The following is a 27,081-nucleotide window of genomic DNA, read 5'->3' as shown; positions in this document are numbered from 1 at the left end:
AACATATCTAATTTCAGGAAGGACCTCCACTGGCTTCCGGTGCAGGAAGGCATCGAGTTTAAAATTGCCATGTTAGTTCATCATTCTTTCTATGGAAAAGCTGCCAAATACCTCAAAGCTTTGGTTCCACCTTATCAACCCAGGAGAACCCTGTGATCTTCCTTTCTTAAACAGCTGCAGGGAGTCAGGTTCTCAAGATCTAGGGGTCTTGGTCTGTCTTTTCCAGCCATTGCAGATTCCTTATGGAATTCCCTCCCGGTTGCCATTAGAGCTATGTCTAATCTACGGATATTTAAAAAAAACCTGAAAAGCCATCTTTGCAGGTGATTTCTCGATCTTTGTTTTCTATATCCCCAGTTCATTTATTGAGCTGGTGAACCTGATGTCCACTGTCCCGTTCAACCTGTTGTCCTTGTGTGTTTCTGTTGCGCCCGCATGCCTGCCGGCTGCCAGTATTGTATAAATAAATAAATATGCAAGGGTGCCAAAGAAGGAAGCTGACACAAAGGTGGCATGGTGGTAGTTATAGACTTATTTGTGCATAAAAAGGCCCTTACAATCCCTATCTTTTAAGAGTGGTTTCCCTGGCTCAAAGCAAATACTAAAAGGTCCATCAGAACGTCCGTCAAAACAAACTCCAACGGCCTGTGTCAAAACCTACTACAATCCCTCACATTACAACTAAAGGATAATCTAACAGAAAGTTCCTTCTGCTGATGCTCTGATAGTGTTTGAAAGAAGGTTCTCTTGCAACAAAAATTCCACAGGGAATTACTCCCATTCCTTGGCTTGCAGGCTACACACAGCTGTATACAATTCCATGTCCATGAGAATGGCTCCCTTCTCCTGGTGTAGATCTGTACAGTTTCCAATAAAACCATGGGGAATGACACCATTCCTCTGGCATCTTAAGCACAACTCCAAGTCCAGGATCAGGAGAAATTAAAGTTACTCACTGTAGTGACTAGAGTACTGCTAGTCCTTAGTCCCCGTTCCTCCATCCGTGTTTGGTCGTCCCCCGAAATGGGGACAATACCAGAACCTTTGACAGTGAAAAAATGAGCTTCCCCTTTAAATTTTGCATAGCGTGCAAGGGAGTGGCAAATGCCCGATACCCTGCCCTCTACCGTGCCACAACTCAGTTCACTTTTTACACATCAGATGCTTTAATACCTGGCTATGCAGAATATTTTAGCCACTTGCATACAAGCGGGGGATGGTGGGTGGGATGTATGGAGGAAAGGGGACCAAGGACTAGGAGTATTCTAGTCATTATAGCGCGTAACTTTATCACTCATACGTCCCATCCCCTTTCCTCCATCCTTTTGGGTTTTTCGACCGAACAAGACCATTGGATGGAGCTGTGACAATCTGCCTCATACCTAAGAAGAAAAAAGTTTCTTCAGAACTGCCTGACCGAACTCTGCATCCCGCCTGGAGCTGGTATGCAGAGAATTAAAGTTACTCACTGTAGTGACTAGAGTACTCCAAGTGCTTAGTTCCCTTTCCTCCACCCAAATATGAGGATGGTACCGGAACCAATGGCAGCAAAGGAATGAGCATCCCCTTTAAATTTAGTATAGTGCACGGGGATGTGGCCTCGGGCAGGAGAACGCCCTGCAGAGGACCCACCCTCCGGCGCTCCACCTCAGTCCCCTTTGAACACATCAGACGCATAGATACCTAGTTACTCTTAGTACATATTAGCCCTTGTCATTCTAGCGGGGCAAGGCAGGTGGGAAGTATGGAGGAGAGCGGACTAGGAGTACTTTAGTCACTACGGTGAGTGACTTTAATTACTCATACGTCTTATCCCCTTTCCATCCTTGAGGGTGATTCCACCGAATGAGAACATAAGGTGGAGCCGAGATAACCTGCCTCATGTCTAGGATGAAGCAAAAAGGTTATTCAGAACGGCCTGATCAAACTCTGCACCGCGCCTGGAGCTAGTGTCCAGTGAGTAATGCTTATAGAAGGCCGACGGGGTGGCCCAAGTGGCCGCCTTACCGATAACATCTCATGAATCATGTCTCTGAAACGCTTTAGTTCTGACCACATGGGCATCAATCCCCTCCGGAACAGGTCTGCTAATAGTCGTGTATGCCTCTGAAATGGCCTGAACCATCCAATGGACGATGGAAGCCTTGGATGCCTGAGAGCTGGGGGAGGAGCCCCCAAAAGTCACAAACAATGCCTTGGACTTCCTGAAGGATTTTGTCAGAGGAAGAGAAACCTTGAGGACTCTCTTGAGGTCCACTGATTGTAGGGCCCTATCTGTCTCAGACTGCGGGTTCGGAAAGAACACTGGCAGGCAGATCTCTTGATTTAGATGAAATGGAGAGACCACCTTGGGCAAGAAGTTTGGGTGAGTGCGCAATATCACCTTGTCGTTGTGAAACATGGTGAAGGGCTTGCACTAAGACAACGCTGCAGCTCACTAAGCCTGAGCGCAGAGATGAGAGCCACCAGTAGAACTGCTATTAGTCTAACTAAGCAGATGTCCACAGAGGCCATCAGCTCGAAAGGCGTATGCTGCAAAGCTGCAAGAACCACATTGAAGTCCCAGACCGGGTGCAGCCTATGCACCAGAGGAAAAAGCCTAGACAACCCCTTAAGGCGGGCCTTCACCACTGGGTTAGCTGCCGAAAACATATGCTCAGGGGAATTCTTGTAAGCCCCAATGGCTGCCAAGTAAGTGCAGCAGGTCTCCACATGGACTCCAGAGCTAACCAGGTGTGCTGCAAAAGCTAGTACGTCATCCAACAGACAGGTCACAGGAGTCCAGACCCTTGTCACAAGCCCAATGGTAGGATGTAGTCCATTTGCTCTTATACTGGGACCGAGTTGAAGGCCTCCTGGCCTGCTGAATGATGTCCTAGTTGTCATCCGAAAATTTAGCATGCTGAAGCCTCAGCTGGTCAGGAACCAGGCTGCCAGGGCCAGCTTGGCCGGGTCTGGAAGTTCCACTGCCCCGCACTGCTGCATCAGGAAGCCCCTGCTGGAGATCAGAAGGTGAACGGGACCCTGGGAGCACAACTACAGCAGATTCGAAAACCAGGGTCTCGAAGGCCAGTGGGGGGCAATCAGGATGAGGCTGCAACCCACCCAAGCCCGGGACTTGCAGAGGGTCCAATGGAGCAGAGTGGTGGGCAGGAACGCATAACACCTGCAGCCGTACCAAAAGATCTGAAAGGCATCTCCCAGAGACCCCCGCCCCCGTCCTGTCCATGAAGCAAAATGGGGCCACTCGGAATTCAGAGGGAATGCAAACAAATCTAGGTCCGCGAACCCCCAAAGCTGGAACAGGGGTAACAAGGAGCCGGTGTGCAACTCCCACTCGTAGGTGTTGAACACCAAGCGGCTCAACTGGTCTGCTTTTGCACTGCTGTCCCCCGGGAAGTGGACTGCTGAAATCCAAACTCCCTCTGTCAGTGCCCATTACCAGATCAATACCACTCCATGCAGAGGAGGGTGGAACGGGTGCCACCCTGCTTATTCAGGTAAAACATTGTAGTAGAACGGTCAGTCCTGACCAGAACAGGCCTGTTCCTGATGAGGGGCAAAAATAGCCTTGAAGGTCAGGGCCAATGCCCAGAACTCGGGCAGATTGATATGCAGGAGGGCTTCCATCCTGGACCATGCACTGTGAATCACATAATTCTCCAGAGTAGCTCCCCAGCCCGAAAGAGAGGAGTCAGTCGTCGCCACTAGGGTAGGCTCCGGTAAGGTGAAGTGGACTCCCACTGAAACATTGCCAGATACTCCAGCAGTGTTTAAATAAATCATTTGACACAAAGATGTAATCCAAAGTAGATTTAGAGGACATACTTACCTATGTATATTGATGAGGAACATCACTCAATATGTTACCATTGAGAACTATCACCACCCAAGCATTCATAGGTTCTTTGATGGTGATGTCTGTCATGTATCCTTCTTCCTACTATTTGTCAAGTATAGCAGACGTCGTCCAGGAACCCACTATTTAGATCACCCATCACAAAAAGACTCCCACCCTCCACACCCATAAACCTCGCCAAGGCGGCTGAACGGGTGTTAAGAAATTCTGTAAGATCCCTAACCACGGGATTGTAATAGACATTGAATATAATATACAAAATAAACGGTGATTAACCGGATTTGTAGATATTAATCTAACTCCCAAAATGTCACAAGAATCTAATGGGAGTTTCGCCATGCTCAGAGCACAGTCCATACTTATGCACACAAAAGACCACCAAAAGGCATGCCCACTTTCTCCCCTTTAAACGGTTCATGGTAAACAGTAAATCCCCCTAAAAGTGGTGTGTTGGTTAACCATGTCTTCTGTAAGGAGATCAAATCACATTCTGACCACACATCATAGTCATTGGCTAAATGTGAAAAACCCAGCGTGTTCCACGAGGCCATATTAAGGTAGGTTTTCAACCCGTGGGTGGTAAGGACAGTTGTTACTCTGTAATGTGTTCAGAATGGGTGTCAAATCATATTGCTCCGATCCTTCCGCCACAGAATTTCTCAGTCCTACCTGGTCCCCTTTTGCTCCCAGATTTAACATTTATAACTAGTGCGTCCCGAGGGGTTTTACAATTGAAGATCTAATGAATGTAATTAGGGAACACCATACAGCAGTCACTCTGTATATATAATCACAGAATAATCACCTCAGTTTATGCAGGTTTAATGTTGCTGTATATACTTAATCACTGGAACAACCTTTAGCCAATCCTGGATGAAATATCAACTTAGGAACTTATTCTGGGGTGGTGATTATTTGGATGACGTCTGAGAGCCTCCCTCTCAATATATCAGTTTCTTAACAAGAGTTTGAGTATCCTTTAGTGGGGACTGCTAAAGGAATTAAATATTTCAGGATATTTGTTTATCACAGCTGTTAAGAGTATATGTGATAGACATTAAAGAGAAGTGTTTAGCATTGTTGAGACCAAGATTGCTAAATGGAATGGACTTCCCATCACAATTAAGGGCAAAGAACAAGTTACTTCTTACCTTGTGACGTTCTTTCGACGGGATGTTCCTCCGACGTATTCCTCATCTTAGATATCTCCTTCCAGCTCTGCTGGCCTCGGAAAATTTTTTCTCTAGAGGGCGCTGCGCGTCGACGTCCTCCGAGTCGATGTCCCTCGACAGCCGCCGTATTGATGTCATCCTGCCTATAAAGGCCGCGCGCAGCGTCCGTTGCTCAGTTCCGTTTTGTAGCCCACAATACTACTTTCTGGACTAGACTAATCACCCTGAAGGAGCGTAAGCTGCAACAACACGGGAAGTAGAACTGCGGGGATGGATGGGAGGGCCGATGAGGAATACGTCGGAGGAACATCCCATCGAAAGAACGTTACAAGGTAAGAAGTAACTTGCTCTTCGAAGGGATTGTGTCCTCCGACGTATTCCTCATCTTAGATAGGCTCCCATAGCAGTATTCTATTATTGGAGGAGGGAGTACTGACTTCACGCTGTCTTCTATTGATGAATAGAATGCAGTACAGCCCTTACAAACCTAGTCTCTTGACTGGAGGAGGAATCCAAATTGTAAAAACGTGTAAAGGTATGGACAGACGACCATGTAGCGGCCGCACAGATGTCTTTAACCGACACGCCTCTTTTGAGGGCCGATGAAGCTGCAATACCTCTGGTCGAATGAGCCCTAAGGTTTTGAGGGGGCTCTTTCCCTGCCAGTTTATAACATTCCAGAATGGCTAGAATGATCCATCTGGAAATGGTCTGCTTAGTTATTGGTAACCCCAGCTTGTGACCTGCGTAACCTACAAACAGCTGGTCTGCCTGTCTTATCCTGGCTAGTCTACTGATGTAAAAACGTAAAGCCCTTCTAGGGTCTAGCCTGTGTAACCTCTCTTCCTCTTTCCCCGGGTGAGGAGGAGGATAGAAAGATGGTAGGGTAATCTTCTGAGTGATATGGAATTCAGAAACCACCTTTAGGAGGAAATTAGGCTTCACTTGCAGGACAACTTTGTCTTTGTGAAATATTGTGTGAGGGGGTTTACAAGAAAGAGCTTGTAATTCGCTCACGCTTCTAGCAGATGTAAATGCTATTAATAAAACAGTTTTAAGGGTAAGGAATCTTAACGAACAAGAATGGAGTGGTTCGAAAGGTGTGCCCATCAGGAAAGTTAGTACTAAGTTTAAATCCCATAGGGGTCCTTGGAATGGTCTTGGGGGATAAACATTGGTTAACCCCTTTAGATACTGTATTACCAAGGGTAATTTGAAATAGGATGGTTCTTCCGCAGTGCGCTTAAAGATGGATAGCGCTGCGAGATAGCCCTTAATGGTGCCAAGTTGAAGGCCTAAATTCGCCAAATATAGAAGGAAGGACAAAACCATTGGTGTACCACATGAAAAAGGGTCGATATTCTGTTCTCTACACCAGCTGCAAAATCTGTTCCAACGGCAGTGGTTTAAAGACTTTGTTGCTGGCCTCCTTGCCGAAAGCAACACCTCCATAACATCATCAGGGAGGTCCCAATCCTTGTACCTCAACCTTTCAGAAGCCAAGCGTGAAGGTTGAGGGTTTTGATGTCTCGATGGAGAACCTGACCTCTTTTCTGTGAGAGTAGGTTCTCTCTGAGTGGAAGTCGAATTGGAGGGCAGATGGACAAGTCTAGAAGGTCCGGGTACCACGTTCTCCTGGCCCAATCCGGGGCAATTAGGATCATGGTTCTCCGGAATCTTCTCAACCTCCTGATCATTTGAGGAATGGCATGGACCGGTGGGAACGTGTACAGAAGCGGAAACTCCCAGTCCACTATGAACGCGTCTCCCAGAGCTCCTCTCGGGGGAAATTCCCTTGAGCAGAACAGATTGCATTTCCTGTTGACGCTGGTGGCGAACAGATCCACCTGAGGGGTTCCCCAAAGGGCGAAGATCTCTTGAAGGACTTCCTGAGCTAGTTCCCACTTGTGGGAGACTGTGCTCTGCCTGCTCAGAGCATCCGCTGTCAAGTTCTTCTCTCCGGCTAGGTGAACTGCCGATAGAGAGATTCCTTCTTGGATTGCCCAAAACCAGAGCTGCTGTCATGATCTCTGCTTCCAAAAGGTCAGGGTTTTTCCAACTCCCTTGGAAGCAGATCCATAACCCAGGTTCCGAGTGCCAACCAGTCCCAATTGGGACCTTTTGGACCCAGTCCTGGCGCCAGTGGCACCAGGCTCATAAATATGCCCAGTCCCAGCGCTGGAAGCGCCGGGCTCATAATGCTTGGGTGGACTTACCTTCAGCAGACCATGCTGCTTACTTGCCTGCCAGTTGAGCCTCTGATCCTCTTCTGTTTGGAACTACTTTTCCTGTTGGGTGGGGCTGGAGCCACTCCCTAGATTCAGGACACTGGAACTCTTCTGGAAGGCAGGAACTCTTTTCTTACCAGGAACTCTTTTCTTACTTAGGCGTGGCTGTGGAAGGAGACACCTAAGCACTACAGGAGGCTATTTAAACCACACCCGGTGGATGAATCTTGCTTTGCGTTATTCTGCAACCTCTGCAGCAGAACGCTCATCGTGTCTTCTGCATCTGGTCCTGGGCCTAAGGAAAAAGGCTTACCATCCTGAATCCAGTCTTCAGCAACACCTATAAAGACAAGAAAGAACAGGTTAGCATTCCGGCATCTGAAAGGCAAAGGCTTACCATCCTGAATCCAGTCTTCAGCAACACCTATAAAGACAAGAAAGAACAGGTTAGCATTCCGGCATCTGAAAGGCAAAGGCTTACCTACTCTTCGGCGCTGCATCCCGCATCTGAAAGACAAAACAAGGTGCGTTTAAAGACAGTGGGGAACTTTAATACTCACGTGCCATGACTCCTTTCCACATCTAATCCAGTGGGTATTCCGGCACCCTGCAGCCGCTCCGAACTCGTGCCTGCAAAATAAAAAGACAGTTAGAGCGCATAGTGAAGCAGGCAACAAGCGCTTACTTACGTGCTTCCAGGCGCTTCTATTCATCACACGGGCTCCATCTTCAACTCACTTCAGCCCGTCATCCGCCATCGCCGGAACCCTGCAAAACAAGAGACATCATTACTAAAGACTTTAAAGACATTTGAATGACTCGAAACTTACCGTTCGTGCAGTAAACGACGGACAGCAGTCCTCTGAAGCCAAGAGGCCTGCGCTACCTATCCAGTGAAGAAACTTTTTACAGCACCCTGCCCCGAGGCAGATGGAGAGCTCGGCATTCACTTACCTAAGGTGAGAGCGTTAACCTTTGGGGGTCTACAGGAGAGGAGAAGAGGAAAGAGATAGGGACACCCCAATAACCCCAGTTCATTAACCCCATATTTTCTATCTGCAGACATCTTACTCTACACGTCAGGCATACAGTGCACAGAGGTCCAGCCCAAAGAGCCAACCGGGTGCTACACATCACCTTTGAAGATACGGTAGTCGCCCAGTCAAGACCGGCGCCTCTGCGAGAATCAGGTGAGCGTTACAGAACGCAAAGCCTACCGCAAAACTCTCGCCCAGGCGCTATGGAAACCTCGGATACTGACCCCCTAGCCCGGTTACTTGGGGAACTAAGGGCAGAAGTGCATGCAGCTCGTCAGGAAACGAATGCTGTAAGAAGGGAACTAATTATTTCCAAGGAGAGAACAGACAATCTTGCTAGACAAGTGCTACAGTCACAAGCCGGACAGACCCCGTTACCCGCATCAGGGGCAAATCTTCCTTCAACATCCTCTATGAATCCAGTGCAGATCAACCTACCTGGGAATGTACCTCTGGCTCCGCCCGAACGATTTTCTGGTGACCCAAAGAGGTTTGCAGTATTTATCAATCAGTGCCGGTTGCACTTCTTATGCCGGCCAGCAGCCTTTCCAACTGATCAAGCAAAAGTAGCTTTTGTACTTTCGTACCTTAGTGGCAATGCGGCAGACTGGTCGATCCCTCTAGTTAATCAAGATGATCCGGTTCTCCATGATTTTCAAGCCTTTCAGCTTAGTATGGAAAAACTGTTCGCAAGACATTCACAGGGGCAGGCCTTGGACAATGAGCTTCTTTCATTGCGACAGGGTAATCAAGACCTTTTGGCTTATATTGCATCTTTCAATAGGCTAATAGTGGAAACTCAATGGCCTGAGGACAAAAGGATTACGCTGTTTTATAGAGGTCTACGTGGAGAGCTCAAAGACGTTTTAGCCCAAGTAGTGAATCCCCCACAAGACTGTTCGGATTATATAGACTTGGTCGTTCAAATAGATCACAGGCTGCAGAACAGGAAGGCCGATCGTTCCAAGTTTGATGCTCGAGTATTTTCCAAACCGCCAACTCCTTCCAAAGGAGTAGACTCCGGGGAACCCATGCAAATAGGGGGTCTGAAAGGTCCTCTAACACAAAGGGAGCGGGAAAGGAGGAAACAGTTGCAATTATGCCTATATTGCGGAAACTCAGGGCACTTTCTTCGAGACTGTCTGGTGAAACCTGCCAAGAAGGCAGTAGGAGCTGCAGTTACCAAAGTTACAAACTCTGAGCAGGGAAACGACCTCGCCCGACAAGAATAGAGGTCCTCTTGCCGAGCGTGAAAACCAGTTCCGTGACCTCGCATTTCGTGATACCTATGGTCCTCATTAGCCCTGATAATCCGGATCGATTACATGCAATTGAAGCTTACGTCGACAGCGGTGCCATCGGCAATTATGTGGATCATGAAATGGTTTTGAGGATGAATCTAACTCTTTGTCCCAAGGCTGTAAAGGACGTCATTACTACGGTGGATGGTACGGAGATAGCCTCCGGGCCAGTAACGCATACCACTCAAGAGGTGACGCTAATAAGTCAAGATGGACACCATGAGAAGATCGTGTTCGATGTGATCAAGGCCCCTCAGTTTCAGATTATTCTAGGAATACCTTGGTTAGAGAAACACAATCCTCTGATCGATTGGCGAGCAAGAACGGTCCAGTTTCCAGAATGTGTCTCTACTTGTCACCCTCCACCTGGTGTTGCACTGGCCGCAATTTCTTCAGAGACTCCCCAGTTACCTCCCGAATACCTAGAATACCAAGATGTTTTCCGGAAGGATCAGGCTAACTCTCTACCTCCTCATAGGTCTTATGACTGCCAGATAGACCTGATACCTGGATCTACTCCTCCTTGTAGTAGAATTTATGCCCTCACCGAGCCTGAGAACCCTCACCTTCGACAATACCTGGATCAATACCTGGCAAATGGGTTTATTCGTCCTTCCAAGTCCCCTGCTTCTTCAGCTTTGTTCTTCGTTCCAAAAAAGGAAGGAGACCTTAGAACTTGTATCGATTATCGCTCCCTGAACCAGATCACCGTTAAGAATAGATATCCGTTACCTTTGATCCCTGAACTCCTGGACCAAGTCAGAAAAGCATGCATATATACAAAGCTGGATCTTAGAGGAGCTTACCACTTGGTACGAGTAAAAGAGGGCGATGAATGGAAGACGGCCTTCCGCACCAAGTATGGGCTATTTGAATATCAGGTCATGCCCTTCGGACTTTGCAATGCCCCGGCCGCCTTTCAATATTTTATGAACGATGTCCTCAGAGAGTTCATAGATGTATGTGTTGTTTTTTACATTGACGACATCCTCGTTTATTCTTCATCGGAATCTGAACATCGGAAACACGTGAAAATGGTCCTCGAAAGATTGCGTCAACACAAACTTTTCGCTAAGTTGGAAAAATGTGTTTTCAACGTGATTGAAGTTGAATTCTTGGGATTCATATTATCACCTGGCGGAGTGCGTATGGATTCAAAGAAGGTCGATGCAGTTCTCAAATGGCCATCACCATCCTCCGTAAAAGGTGTGCAAAGCATGTTAGGCTTCGCTAACTTTTACCGCAGGTTTATCCCCGAATTCTCTCGAATAGTCCAGCCCATCACTGCCTTGTTAAAGAAAAACAAACGTTTTGAATGGTCTACCGAGGCGGAACAAGCTTTCCAGGATTTGAAGACTAAATTTATCTCTGCACCAATCTTAAAACACCCTCGCCCCGAACTCCCCTACATCGTGGAAACTGATGCTTCAAGCCTTGCCATGGGGGCAGTTCTATCACAAAAGGACCCGGTAACCAATCAGTTGCATCCCGTGGCATTTTGGTCCCGCAAATTCTCGCCTCCTGAAATCAATTACACGATTACTGACAAGGAACTTCTGGCTATCAAGTCTGCCTTTAAGGCTTGGCGGCATTATCTGCTGGGGGCCCGACACACCGTTACTGTGATTACGGATCACCGAAACCTGCAATATTTGAAGACCGCAAAAGCCCAATCCTCTAGACAACTCCGTTGGGCATTATTCTTTGCCGAGTTTGACTTCATAATTACCCATCGACCTGGTACAAAGAACGGTAAAGCCGATGCCCTTTCTCGGATGGGAGTGGAAGAACACTTGGTCAACCCTAAACCTGTACCAATCATTCCCGAACAAAGAATTCTGGGTGTAATCACCACAGAATCCATAGAGGAAGTTAAGGATAAAGCCAGGCAACTTGTAACTCCAGCAGACATACAGAATTGGCATCTGCAGGGAAAGGACTTTGCAGTAAAGGACAACTTATTGTATTTCCAAGAACGATTATACCTACCCAGCACAGATTTACAGAAAAAAGTAATCTCTTGTTATCACGACTCTTTAATGGAAGGTCATCCCGGTATAGCCAAGACCTCAGAAAAGATCAAGCGCTACTTCTGGTGGCCGTCTTGGAAAAAAGATATCAGAGACTTTATAATGTCCTGTGGAGTATGCGCCCAAAACAAGAGTCAAAAGGAAAGACCAGCAGGCCTCTTACGCCCTATTGACATCCCACCTCGCCCTTGGCATACGCTTTCTATGGACTTCATCACCGATCTACCTCCATGCTCCGGATACAATACGATTCTAGTAATCGTGGACTTATTCTCCAAGATGGCGCATTTCATTCCGCTCAAAGGCTTGCCAACAGCAGCAACTCTGACCCGAGAATTTCTCGAAAACATCGTCCGACTGCACGGTTTTCCTTCGGTTCTAATTTCGGATCGAGGTAGTCAATTTATTTCTCATTTTTGGCGAAGTTGCTGTCGGTCGGCTCAAATTGATGTGAGACTATCGACCAGTCACCACCCTCAGACCGACGGACAAACCGAGAGGACCAATCAAACTCTGGAACAGTATTTACGCTGCATGCTGCAACAAACTGAAAAAACTTGGAAAGATATCCTTTGGATAGCCGAGTATGCCTACAATAACTCTGTCCATTCGGGAACTGGGAAAACCCCGTTTTTTCTTTTGTACGGCAGTCACCCTCGAACCTCGGAGTTGGATCCCCTCCAAGATCTTGAAACACCAGCAGTAGACTACCTGCATTCTACAATCACCCAAGCCTTTAAGGAAGCTGTTTCTCACCTTCAAAGGGCTAAAGAACAATACAAGAAAGGAGCAGATCAACATCGGAAGGAAGCCCCTCACTATCAAGTAGCGGATCAAGTCTGGTTATCCACCAAATATCTACCTCTAAAAGGGCCACGCACATTCAACCCAAGATACCTTGGTCCCTATTCCATCACTACCATAGTAAACCCAGTAGCGGTCAAGTTGGACTTGCCCCCGCACATGAAGATACATCCGGTCTTCCACGTCTCTCTATTAAAACCTGTGCAACCTCAAACCCGACTAACCAAATCTCCAAAACCTATCCTAGTGGATGGAGAACTCGAGTTTGAAGTCAAAGCATTCTGGACTCCAAGATCTCCAAATCTAAACTATTCTACCTAATTGACTGGAAAGGCTACGGCCCCCAAGAGAGATCCTGGGAACCTGCTGAATATGTCCACGCTCCTCGCCTAATCAAAAGATTTCACCGAACATTTCCTGACAAGCCAAAACCCCCGGAGAAGCCCGGTTTGGGAGGGGCCTTGAGGGGGGGTACTGTCATGATCTCTGCTTCCAAAAGGTCAGGGTTTTCCCAACTCCCTTGGAAGCAGATCCATAACCCAGGTTCCGAGTGCCAACCAGTCCCAATTGGGACCTTTTGGACCCAGTCCTGGCGCCAGTGGCACCAGGCTCATAAATATGCCCAGTCCCAGCGCTGGAAGCGCCGGGCTCATAATGCTTGGGTGGACTTACCTTCAGCAGACCATGCTGCTTACTTGCCTGCCAGTTGAGCCTCTGATCCTCTTCTGTTTGGAACTACTTTTCCTGTTGGGTGGGGCTGGAGCCACTCCCTAGATTCAGAACACTGGAACTCTTCTGGAAGGCAGGAACTCTTTTCTTACCAGGAACTCTTTTCTTACTTAGGCGTGGCTGTGGAAGGAGACACCTAAGCACTACAGGAGGCTATTTAAACCACACCCGGTGGATGAATCTTGCTTTGCGTTATTCTGCAACCTCTGCAGCAGAACGCTCATCGTGTCTTCTGCATCTGGTCCTGGGCCTAAGGAAAAAGGCTTACCATCCTGAATCCAGTCTTCAGCAACACCTATAAAGACAAGAAAGAACAGGTTAGCATTCCGGCATCTGAAAGGCAAAGGCTTACCATCCTGAATCCAGTCTTCAGCAACACCTATAAAGACAAGAAAGAACATGTTAGCATTCCGGCATCTGAAAGGCAAAGGCTTACCTACTCTTCGGCGCTGCATCCCGCATCTGAAAGACAAAACAAGGTGCGTTTAAAGACATTGGGGGACTTTAATACTCACATGCCATGACTCCTTTCCACATCTAATCCAGTGGGTATTCCGGCACCCTGCAGCCGCTCCGAACTCGTGCCTGCAAAATAAAAAGACAGTTAGAGCGCATAGTGAAGCAGGCAACAAGCGCTTACTTACGTGCTTCCAGGCGCTTCTATTCATCACACGGGCTCCATCTTCAACTCACTTCAGCCCGTCATCCGCCATCGCCGGAACCCTGCAAAACAAGAGACATCATTACTAAAGACTTTAAAGACATTTGAATGACTCGAAACTTACCGTTCGTGCAGTAAACGACGGACAGCAGTCCTCTGAAGTCAAGAGGCCTGCGCTACCTATCCAGTGAAGAAACTGGTTACAGCACCCTGCCCCGAGGCAGATGGAGAGCTCGGCATTCACTTACCTAAGGTGAGAGCGTTAACCTTTGGGGGTCTACAGGAGAGGAGAAGAGGAAAGAGATAGGGACACCCCAATAACCCCAGTTCATTAACCCCATATTTTCTATCTGCAGACATCTTACTCTACACGTCAGGCATACAGTGCACAGAGGTCCAGCCCAAAGAGCCAACCGGGTGCTACACATCACCTTTGAAGATACGGTAGTCGCCCAGTCAAGACCGGCGCCTCTGCGAGAATCAGGTGAGCGTTACAGCTGCATCGCCTCTTTGCACAGGGGTAGTGATCCTACGCCTCCTCTTTTGTTGAGGTAATGCATGGCCACTGTGTTGTCCATCATTATCAGGACGTTTTTCCCTTGTACAGCTGGCAGGAACGCCCTCAGCGCAAGTCTGATGGCTCTCAGCTCTAACAGGTTGATATGTAGTCTGGACTCCGATGGAGACCAACGACCGCTGATGGTCAAGTCGTTGGCGTGGGCTCCCCACCCCGTGAGTGAGGCATCCGTGACTACTGTTATCTCCGGCCAGGGTTGCCAAAAATGTTCTCCTTTCAGAATGTTCTCCTGACAGGCCCACCACTGAAGGTCTCGAGCCACCCTGTCGGGAACCTGAAGAAGATCTGTCATTCTCCCTGAGAATTGTGACCACTGAGTCCTCAGTGCCCACTGGAGGGATCTCATTCTCAGGCGAGCCTCTGGCACTAGGAAAATGCAGGATGCCATGAGGCCTAGCAACCTCAAAAAGTCGAAGGCTGGGAGACGTTGGGCATTTTGAAACTTGGTAACCATCTGTAGAATATCTTGAGCCCTCACCTCTGGTGGCAAGGCTTTTCCCAGGAAAGTGTCCAGGATCGCTCCTATGAACTGGAGTCTCTGCGATGGTATCATTTGTGACTTCTTTAAATTGAGGGAGAAGCCCAATCTGTGAAGGGAGTGGCACACGTGATTTAGTTGGATCTGAGCTTGTTCCGAAGAGACAGCCCTGATCAACCAATCGTCCAGGTAGGGGTAGACATGAATCCCTTCCCTCCTTAGACTTGCCGCCACTACCGACATTAACTTGGTGAAGACCCTCGGGGCTGAGGTCAGCCCAAATGGCAGCACTCGAAATTGATAGTGAGAGTTGCCAATTGCGAACCTCAGGTATTTCCTGTGTTTGAGATGGATAGGCACATGGAAATAAGCGTCCTGAAGGTCCAGAGATACCAACCAGTCCTGGAACTGAAGGGCCTGGAGGATCTGAGAAAGAGTGACCATCTTGAATTTGTCTTTTCTGAGGAATTTGTTCAATTCTCGCAAGTCCAAGATGGGTCTCAGTCCTCCGTCTTTCTTTGGAATGAGAAAGTAAGGGGAGTACCAGCCCTTGCTCCTCTCCGCTACAGGTACCGGTTCTATGGCACCTTTCTCTAGCAGGTCCAAAATTTCCTGCAAGAGGAGCGGATCTGGAGCTTTCTGAGAGCTGATCCCCGGTGGATGACTCTGAGGTATGCGTAGGAGAGGCAGGCAGTAACCTTGGGCAACTGTTTCCAATGCCCAAGCATCTGACGTGATAGCCTGCCATTCCGCCAGATGTTGAGTCAACCTGCCTCCTACAGGTGTCCTTTGAGGGAAGTCCTCAGAGTGGTTTTGGGGCGGCTGATGCAGATGCCGATGGTAAAGAGGCACCTGCTGTTGCTGCGGCCTTTGAATATCTACCCCGTCCACCTCGGATAGTTCTTCTTTGTCCCCTTTGAGCCGGTCGTCCTCTACCTCTTCCGAATGCGGAGTAGAAGCGAAAGGACTTGCCTCTCGTAGAAGTTCCTGTGGGACGAAAAGGTGTCTGACGGATTGCAGCGCCTAGGGATTTTGCTGCTGCTTTTGAAGTTTGCAGTTTTTCTAAACTGTCATCCGCCTTTTTCCCAAACAAAGAAGAGCCATCGAATGGCATGTTCAAGAGCCTGGCTTGCACATCTGGGGCAAAACCAGACTTTCTCAACCAAGCAAATCTCCTGGTTGATGTACTTGCCGCCATTGCTCTGCTGATACTGTCAGCCGAATCAATGCCCGTCTGGAGGGATTCGCACATAGCGTCTTTACCGTCCTGTATGATATTCAGGAACGCCTCCCTTTCTTCTCCCTCCGGGATGCAGTCAGCCGCTGTAGAAGCACACTCCCAAAGTGTATGGCTGAATCTAGCAAGGGTGCAAGTAGCATTCACAGATTTTAACGCCATGCTACATGCCGAAAAAACTTTCTTTGCCATAGCATCATATTTTTTATCGTCCCTGTCCTGTGGGACGGTAGGATAAGCCGTCTTGACATCGGTAGAAGATGCTGCCTGTACCACCAGACTTTCTGGGGATGGGTGTTTTGACAAAAACTCCGGGTCTGTAGAGGATACCCTGTATTTTGTAGACAGTTTTTTATTTACTGCCGGGACGACATCTGGGGTTTCCCAGTTCGTCATAATCTTCCTCTGAAGTGCTTTATGGAAAGGCACCACAGGATCCTCCTGTGGGCCTTTATCAAGAATATCCGTGAGGTCATCTTGTTGGAAAGATTGTGAAGGTGCAGACCACCCCATAAACTCTGTGATCCTGGCCATTAAGGCTCTATAGGGGGTTTCAGCATGCTCCCCCGGGTCTGGCCTAGCAAACTCCACCTCGGGGGAAGTGTCTAACCCACTTGCCTCATGTAAGGAATCATGAAGATCCTTTAACCTGCGTTCTTCAGAGGAAAATTCCTCTCTAATTGGGGTTACAGGTCCCTGCAACTCAAATGTGTCTTCCTGTTCAGACAATTCACCCTCTTCCAAAATTGAGGACATAGTTCTCAATTGTTCTGAACTCATAAAGGGTGTAAATACCATTTCCAAGGCAGAGGGTGCCGAACTTGTCATTATCGGCCTCGAAAACGTCGATGTCGTCGACGCCGAAGGCTTTGAGCGTGGCGTCGAAAACAAAGGCGGAGGCCTCGATGACCTCCACAGAATTGGGATTCTACTCGACAATCTCGAAGCCATCGTCATCGAGGACCTGGGGATAGTCACTGGGTGTGTCGTGACCGTGACTTTTCTTGGCGTTGACGCCGGTGTCGAAGCTGGCGTCGAGTCGACAGACCCGTGCGTCGAAGGTCCCTTCGACAACGGCGTCGAAGACACCGACCTCGGCGGAACCTTCGAGGAAGGTTTGGAGGTCATAGTCCTACTCGAGGGTTCGAGACGCGCTCGAGAGGTTTCCTTCGCCGGGTACTGCGACTCGCGGCGTTTTTGACCTTCGGGTCTTTCGACCAGAGCATCGCTCTCGGCAGTCTTCGATGGGGTCGAGGCCGCTTTCTCGAAGTCGCTCATCATATTTTTGCGGAATTCCTCCCATTCAGCCCGGGAACTATGTTTCGTGGGGCAAGGGATTCTTTTGGCGAAACAGAGGACGAGGAAGACGGAGAAGGGGATCTTCGACGTCTCCTCTTCGAGTGCTTCGATCTCGAGGAGTGATGGGACCCACTCCGAGACCTGGAGCGCGAATGGTGACGAGGAGACAAATGTCTCGACTTCGTTGACGAAGAAGAAGCTTTAAAAGTCTTACCTTTCTCCAGCTTCCCCCTACGCTCCTTCAGGGCCTTAGCTGTCATGGACATACAGTCCTCGCACTCCGAACAATGGTGTTTAGCTCCCAAACACCACAGACAAACTCTGTGAGGCTCAGTCAGTGACATCTTTTTTCCACAATCTCGGCATTTTTTGAAGCCGGATCGAGGAGTTGTCGGTTCCGACGAGGAAGCCATCGAGTACCGATCAAATAACTCGAGGTAAATAGGTTTAATCTGACAAGAACTGAGCAACGGTATTCCGAGGCACTGAGTAAGCGAGGAAAAACGGAACTGAGCAACAGACGCTGCGCGCGGCCTTTATAGGCAGGATGACGTCGACGTCAATACGGCGGCTGTCGAGGGACATCGACTCGGAGGACGTCGACGCGCAGCGCCCTCTAGAGAAATTTTTTTCCGAGGCCAGCAGAGCTGGAAGGAGATATCTAAGATGAGGAATACGTCGGAGGACACAATCCCTTCGAAATAACTTTACTGAAAATCGTGATTATACATATCACCTACGTTCTGATCTGTCTTTACAAGAAATGTGTCGTTTGCCTATCACCCATGGGATAATATGGGCTTGTGGGCAATCTAGAGCTGCACAAAACAAAATCATGCAAGGAAACAAAGAACTGCAGAGCAAGCACATTAATTGTGGTACCAAGGACAAAAATGCCAGGAATAATCATTTCATTGACACTTGGAGCTGGTGGAGGTAGGCTAATAAGGCTAAATCCAGCCCCAGACCACACAGGGTGATGTTTGCTGCCATTGTGCTCCGTTGCGTCCCGAAGCAAAGTCTGCACTGAATAAATACCCAATTAATATTTGGGAGCAGTGGAGAGCAGTTACTGTCTCTCCTCCTGTTAATGGACATAAGGATTTTTTAGCTGCTACCAGAATGCAACAGCACATGGACCCACAACCTAGAGCGGCAGGTATAACTGATACAGTTCTGAAACCTTGCATGGAATCTGTTATATGAAGACAAGGGCATGTTGTAAGTATTTTATTTTTGATGATGGTACAGTACAGGTAGTGTCTTGAAATGCTCCCAGGCAGTGCTGGTTGGTGAAGGATGGAGGAATTGTGAGAGTAGGTTTGTATCCCTCGCACTGTTAGGTGCTAAGCGGCCTATTGCAAAACCAAAAGTTGATAGCTTGAAGGTTTTGAATAAATCCTAACCACAGGCACAGCTCTGGGCCACTCTCCAGACCATCGTTTTTCTGCCAACCAAGCCATAACAGAAGGGGAAGACTGTATGCAAATCAGGCTTGGCCCCCCCCCCCAAAAGGGGCAGCCCGGCCCAAACTGCTAGGTCAAACCCCTAATGCACAAGACCACAAGCATCTCCAGACATGTTTCGGCCTTGTTGGGTGTCATCAGTGAGAAGTAGCTTGGGTCTCTGGGCCCAGCAGGTTCGGGACCCACGTCTGGGCATACCCGTCCCACTTGGGGTGACCAAAGCAAAACCAGAAGCTGATGGCTGGAAGGTTGTGAATAAATCCAAACTACAGGCGCAGCTCTGAGCAACCATCCAGACCATCGTTTTTCAGCCTATCAAACCATTACAGAAGGGGGGAGACTATATGCTAAGAGGCCTATTGACATGTCCTGGAGAGCTGCAATAATCCGAAAATGTATGAAGACAAGGGATAAAAAGTAATACTGTGTGAAAGAAATGATTTCCCTGACTATTTCACATTTATTGTTACATAATGTATGTTTACTTTTCATTCAAATCTGTTTCATTCAAGGGTGCTTGGTTTTCTTGTATGGAGGTGATTTGAGTGCTGATGTATGAATGTTAATTTCTTCTTTTCTTTGGTGGCTCTGATATTCCATCAATCTATTAATAACTGACTGATCACTTCATCTGTCAAGATGCACACACCTACGGTCCTATTTGATGCCAAACTTAATTTACATCACTTTATCACGGCAAGTGAGGCCAGGATGAGTCTTCTAAATATTGGGAAGATTGCCCAGCACTTCACCCACCACGCTGCTCCTCAGCCCGTCTTCAGCCTCGATCCTCAGTAAACCGGACTACTGTTCCAGCCTTTTCCTGGGGCTGCCCCCTGCTCTTTTGCTCGCTTCAACAAAATACTCCACTTTGCCACACTCACCCAACACAACCTACCTAGAACTTCTCCCATGAAGGTGAACCATCACCACCCTTGGTGGCTCCTGTGTAACACTGCTCCCTTCTTACATGTTTACTCCTTATATTTAAATGTATCAAAAGCCTGGAACCCCCCCCACAGCAAAGCTCAGTCCATCTCACAGTACTTTCCTTAATTCAGGCTCTCCACACTCTAACCCTCAAAAATCATGTATCCCCTGCCCCCCTCCACACTGCCTCCAGCTTCGATTCCTTTTCTCTACTAAGTTGCCATCACTAGAATGCCATCTCCCCCCAGCACCAAAACAGCTTAATCAGCTGAAATGGTCAAGACCAGGCTCAAGCTCAACTTATAACCCAGTGACGGGGCATCCTCCAATTACACCATAATCCCGTTCCACCCGAGTTCTGACCACGACCCTAACATGAGGCTACCATAACAACTGTAAACCTTTAGATCTCGTAAACCACTGACCCAAGGCCTAAATATACACTATATTTGTGTATGTATGTCTGTCACCAGATGTCGCCATTTTATGGGTCCATGTCCTATCTCTGAATTACTGGTCTTGCCATCACACACTGTAGCTATGTACAGGCACTCTCACAAGGGAGAGCCTCTTATGCTCTTACATGTGCTTTGGACATCTGTATGTCACTTTTGTTTGAAGTTTTAACCTAACCTCCCATAAAATACAAGAACAAAGCCATTTTGTTTTATTGTTTCATCTTATTTGTTTTCCAGTCAAAGCCTTTTCTGCTCATTGAAAAATGTACAATTATTTTCATTTGGTGGTGTTTCCATGTATTAGTGCTGGCTCAATCTTCTCCATCATTCCATCATTGTTTATGTCACATCTTATGTGCGTAAATTACACCTGTCACTTATTCGTAGAGTAACGAGATGAACATCTGAAGTACTCTCGACCGGATGTTATTCAATAACGCACAGTCTCTATCTGTGTTTCGGGATGCTCCGAGTATTTTTTGCTTTAAATAAAATAATACATTTTTTTTGCTCAGCGCGTCCTGAAAGACTGCTATCACTGTTGACATCACATCTTATGTGTGTGATATCAACAGTGATGGAACGAGTTTCAACAGTTGTAGTCAATGGGCGAAGAAAGCACCAATAGAGATGAAAGACCGCCAAATTAAAAGAATTGTACATTATGTGAAGATCTTGTGTAAAAGGCAAAAAAGGAAACTGTTGAAATGCTGAATAAGAAGAGTTTCTGAATGAGTTGTGGGCAACTATCAATAAGTTATTATCCCTGAAAACTATTATTAATAGTGTGAACATGAGGGAAAAAGCATCCTGATGAAGACCCCGACTTAACTCAGCAGGGGTGAATTGTGCTCGACTGAGGATGCAAAGGGTTATGCTTTTAAACACAGTTGTTGAGGCATGTTAAGAGGATGTACATCATTTTAATTATTCTGTCATGTTTATAACTAAAGAGATTTTTCTGGGCACTTAGTTGTTCTCTGTTTAGGCACATCGTGTCTATGCATTTGTCCTGTAGTGAGAAGATGACCATTTGACCATGTGAAGAGGTGCCGGCAGCGGACTTGGGAAAGGCTGCTAATTCGCACACATCGGACAAACACGGCGAGCCTGACGGGAGCGGAGCCGCCACAGCAGAACGCTACGGCGGGGTTAGCTACCCACCTTACTGGAGTCGCCGACCCGGACTGGGAAGGGGGCGGGAACCTTGTCAAGAAGCAGTCCACGGCGGCCGAGGAGGAGTAAGAACCCCGACATTAGGGACCACCCCTATGACCCCAAGTCCCGGCGCCGCATGGATGCCGCTGATGGAAACGCTTCAGGAACAGTCCCCAAGCTGCAGGGGCAGGCGAAACTGACAGCAGGGAAACCCGGTCTTGAGGGAGGCGGGACCAAACCTTCCCAACCAATAACAGACGAGCTAGGCAAGACGTCTGCTCATTGGTGGGGTTTTGAAACCAGTAAAGTATATAAAAGCCCGCCTTTTCTAAACAATGCTGTCTGTTATATTCACAGGACACCGAGAAGGAGCACGCAGGCAACCCCGAGTGGTGGGCCTACCCAGATAACTCGAGTTAGAGGACCACAGTCTTATCCCAAGGGCAATTGGGGAAGGAAAAACCCCACGGTGAAGCAACTGCCAGAACTTTCAGTTTATTATTGGTTTACTACACCTTTCAGTTATTGACTCTTTCCTGATCAACCATACGGCAATAATAAAGATTATTGCAGCACTTGTCTTGTCTCCAGTCTTTCATTTCCACCACTGGCGACAAAGGTGGGATAAACGGCGGCGCAATGGAGGCATTGATCAAAACGCTGTCGGAAGGACAGCAGCAGTTGGTTCAGATACAAAACCAACAAGCAGCTGCCGACCGCCAAGCCTTCCAGCAGGCATTGCAGTTACAAAGCACGGTGCAAACTACTGCACAGGATAAACATCATGACACTATATCGAAGCTAACCGATATGGTGGCTAGCTCTAGAACGCAACCAATGGTCCCATCCGCATTACTACAAAAGTATAAAGACGGCGAGGACACTGCCTTCTTTTTTACAAGTTTCGAAAAAATAGCCAGGAACGCACAGTGGCCCCCCGAACGATGGGGACAATATGTCGCCCCCTTGTTATCAGGCATCATGGAAGGAGCTTACCAGGCGGCAAACCCCACCGGTAATACTCCCTATGGTGAGATAAAGGCGGCTGGACTGGATCGCCTTGGCCTTGATGAAGAGGCCTATCGAATTCAACTAAGGGACACCAAGTTACGGCCTGGGGAAAACCCAGGGCAGTTGTATTATCGAATAAAAGACCTGGCGGAAAAGTGGCTGACAACTCCGATGGCCGTAACTCAACCGATACTTGACAAGATTATCCTTGAGCAGTTCGTAGAAGCCCTGCCAGGACAAATGCAGAGGTGGGTGAGGCAACATCACAGACCCTCCCTAACTGAAGCGGTGGATATTGCCTCGGCGTATCAAAAGGCTGGGTACCACAGGTTTCCACCCACAGGGATAACAGCGCGCATAGCAGTACCAATGACTGATGCCCCACTGACCAAAGGGGTCAGACCACAACAGTTGAGATGGAGACAACCCGAGGAGGCGGTTCGGAGGCCAGAAGATAAGAGGTCTGGAATCGAAGTCTGCTGGGGCCAGTCCAGGATATCGGCAACCTCAGTGCTTTGAGTGCAACGAATGGGGCCACATAGCCCGGTTCTGTCCCAGGAGAAGACCCGCTGAACCAATGGATATTGGGTACCTGCACGCGCTACAAGAAGAAAGCGTACCCGGTCCTTACATCGTGGACATACGAGTCGACGGCAGACCCACACGTGGTCTACTTCACAGCGGCAGCCGGCAAACCGCCATATCACCTACTGTAAGTAGCAAACCCAACTTACTTAACGTATCCGTACCTATTAAATGTACACATGGAGATATAAAGCATTATCCGATGAAAAATGTGGCTATTGAAATAAACAGGGAATTGTCACCCTTGAGGGCTGCCGTCCTACCTTTTCTGCCTGCCCCGGTAGTCATAGGGACTGATTTACCTAACTTTGACCAGGCACCGATGACGAAGGAGGGGAGAAGGGAAGTAGGTTCCGAGCCGGAACCCGGAAGGGGCATGTCTGGTCCAGGAACCCTCATCAATAAAAAGAGACAAAGCCGTATGGACTGGTGTCAGGCTTGTTATATGACTAGAGCCATCGACTGGAAATTAGAGGATAATGAGGATAGTATTAGGGCAGAAACCCTAATAGACAACACCCTCAAGGTAGCCCGAGAGAGGGCTACACAAGAAGGGGATCCAGATCTTCCCAGGGGACCAGGATTTGTGCTTCATCAAGGTCTACTGTACCGAAGATATAAGGCAGATGATGGGACTGTTAAGGAACAGCTAGTTTTACCAAGAAAGCAACGAACCATAGTCCTGCAATTGGCCCACAACTATCCTTGTGGAGGCCACATGGCTTCGCTGAAAACGCAGCAAAATATACTCAAACGGTTTTATTGGCCGGGAATCTATGGGGAGGTGGCCCAGTTTTGCAAAAGATGCCCTACCTGTCAACTAACGAGTGGAGTAAAACCAGCTAAAGCTCCTCTACAAAAGATGCCCCTTATTACAGTACCATTCCAGAGGATCGGCATGGACATTGTCGGTCCATTGGATCCAGCCAGTAGAAGGTATAAATACATGCTGGTCGTAGTCGACTACGCTACACGCTATCCTGAAGCATTTCCCCTTAAGGGGACGTCAGCCAGACAACTATGTGATCAACTCATACCCTTCTTTGCCCGAGTTGGCTTACCCTCAGAAATCATCACTGACCAAGGGACGAATTTCATGTCGGCTTTACTACGACAGGTGTGCGAACACCTACACATCAAGCAGCTAAGAACATCTGTGTATCATCCCCAAACCGACGGCTTAGTCGAACGATATAATAAAACGATAAAGAAAATGTTGAGAAGGGTGACAGGACCAGATGCCCAGAATTGAGATAGGGCGATACCTCTTGTTCTGATGGTCCTCAGAGACACGCCCCAGTCCTCCATGGGGTTTTCCCCCTTTGAGCTCCTGTTCGGGAGACAACCCCGAACAATCCTAGACCTGGTTAAGGAAGAATGGGAGGCCTCCGAAGAAATGACCCTAACCGAATATACCGAAGAACTGAAGGAACATTTAAGCGCACTGCGTGCTTTGGCGGAAGCCAACCTCTCTCATGCCCAGAACATACAAGAGAAAAACTATAATAAGGGGAGCAGAATGAGGTGTTTCAGCCCAGGAGACCAGGTACTCGTACTCTTACCTACCAGCGCCAACAAATTGCTGGCCAGATGGAGAGGCCCGTATAAGATCACGGATGTTCTCAGTCCCGTGACCTATAGGGTGCACCAACCCGACCGAACCAACCCAGACCAACTATACCACATCAACTTATTAAAGGAGTGGAATCAACCCCTAGTATCAGCACTAGGAACCATCGGCGACATAGAAACGTTGGAAACCGCAAACCCGGACCCCGGTTCCCTGGACCACGTCCAGTGGGGGAACGCCCTATCGCCAATCATGAGAACAGAGTTAATGTATAGGCTACTACCCTACAGAGAAGCCTTTTCCACCTTACCAGGGAGGACCAAAATACTTGAACATGAGATAAAAACAGTGTCCGGACAGGTGGTACGGCTCAGACCCTATCGGATACCCGAAGCCCGGAGACAAATCATAAACACTGAGGTAGATGAAATGTTACACCTAGACATCATTGAGCCTTCAGTCAGCGCTTGGTCATCGCCCATCCTTATGGTCCCTAAACCAGATGGCTCAATCCGCTTCTGCATGGACTACAGGCAGCTGAACAGCGTGTCTAGTTACGAAGCATACCCAATGCCACGGATGGACGAGTTGTTAGAGGGACTCGGCGCTGCCCGGTATCTGGGTACTCTAGACCTAACAAAGGGATACTGGCAGATCCCTTTGCGACCCCAGGATAAAGAAAAAAACGCCTTTTCCACACCGAGGGGACTGTATCAGTTTAAGGTTCTTCCTTTTGGCCTACATGGAGCACCTGCCACCTTCCAAAGACTTATGGACATCATCCTAAGACCGCATGAGGGATATGCAGCGGCCTACCTTGACGATATCGTCATATACAGCAAGACCTGGGAGGATCATCTGAACCACTTGGAAACGGTTGTAGCCGACCTACATAAGGCAGGCCTCCACATCAATCCCAGTAAGACCACGATGGGAACTCACGAAACCAAGTACCTCGGACACGTGGTGGGGGGTGGAATGCTGAAACCACAGATGTCCAAAACCGAGGCCATTCATCGCATCCCAACACCTGTGAACAGGAAACAAATACGGGCTTTTCTGCGGCTCGTTGGTTATTATAGGAGGTTTATTCCCGATTTTTCTTCCATAGCCGCGCCACTCACCGATGCGCTGAGACTCAAAGGGAACCCAAACCTGACCAATAACGAAGCCGCCCTAAGGGCCATAGACCTTCTAAAGGGAAGGATCACATCTGATCCGGTATTATGTTGTCCCGACTTTCAGAGGCAGTTCTTTCTCCAGACTGATGCCTCGGACCATGGCTTGGGCGCCGTCCTGTCGCAGGAACAAGAATCGGAACTGCGGCCCATATGCTTCATCAGCCGAAAGTTGCTGCCGCATGAGTCGGCCTACTCCACGATTGAAAAGGAATGCCTGGCCATCAAATGGGCGATTGAATCACTCAAGTACTATCTGGTTGGTCGTCGGTTCACGTTGTTCTCAGACCATGCACCTCTGCAATGGCTTGCCCGACACAAAGATACCAACCAGAGGGTTCTCCACTGGTTCCTCTCCCTACAACCCTTTGACTTTCTGACTCTGCATAGACCAGGCAGGTTTCAGCTGGTGGCGGACTACCTGTCCAGGTGCTCTCACTGGCCCGATCGGCCAGATCCCGGGGTGAGTATGTGTGAAGAGGTGCCGGCAGCGGACTTGGGAAAGGCCGCCAATTCGCACAGATCGGACGAACACGGCGAGCCTGACGGGAGCGGAGCCGCCACAGTAGAACGCTACGGAGGGGTTAGCTACCCACCTTACTGGAGTCGCCGACCCGGACTGGGAAGGGGAGGGAACCTTGTCAGGAAGCAGTCCACGGCGACCGCGGCCCGCGGCCGAGGAGGAGTAAGAACCCCGACATTAGGGACCACCCCTATGACCCCAAGTCCCGCCGCCGCATGGATGCCGCTGATGGAAACGCTTCAGGAACAGTCCCCATGCTGCAGGGGCAGGCGAAACTGACAGCAGGGAAACCCGGTCTTGAGGGAGGCGGGACCAAACCTTCCAAACCAATAACAGACGAGCTAGGCAAGACGTCTGCTCATTGGTGGGGTTTTGAAACCAGTGAAGTATATAAAAGCCCGCCTTTTCTAAACAACGCTGTCTGTTATATTCACAGGACACCGAGAAGGAGCACGCAGGAAACCCCGAGTGGTGGGCCTACCCGGATAACTCGAGTTAGAGGACCACAGCCTTATCCAAAGGGCAATTGGGGAAGGAAAAACCCCACGGTGAAGCAACCGCCAGAACTTTCAGTTTATTATTGGTTTACTACACCTTTCAGTTATTGACTCTTTCCTGATCAACCATACGGCAATAATAAAGATTATTGCAGCACTTGTCTTGTCTCCAGTCTTTCATTTCCACAGACCAACAATGTCTTTTGATTATGTCATTCACAAACAATATTAGATATGATGGAATAAATTAATGGTGTTTAGAATACACACGTTTTTTGTTTGTGTTACTGTGA

At 48.4% G+C, this 27,081-nt stretch overlaps 1 protein-coding gene across 2 annotated transcripts in view; it reads right to left on the bottom strand.

Annotated features, from left to right (window-relative positions):
* DUS2 (dihydrouridine synthase 2) overlaps window positions 1-27,081 on the bottom strand; it is a 1,290,787-nt gene that overhangs the window by 15,254 nt on the left and 1,248,452 nt on the right. The gene's annotated exons all lie outside the window — the stretch shown is intronic.

The sequence above is a fragment of the Ambystoma mexicanum genome, chromosome 1q (genome assembly GCF_040938575.1).
Source record: "Ambystoma mexicanum isolate Mex_15411 chromosome 1q, UKY_AmexF1_1, whole genome shotgun sequence".
Lineage (NCBI taxonomy): Eukaryota > Metazoa > Chordata > Amphibia > Caudata > Ambystomatidae > Ambystoma > Ambystoma mexicanum.
Note: the sequence above shows the minus strand (reverse complement) of the source record. Positions and strands in the feature narration are given on the sequence as shown.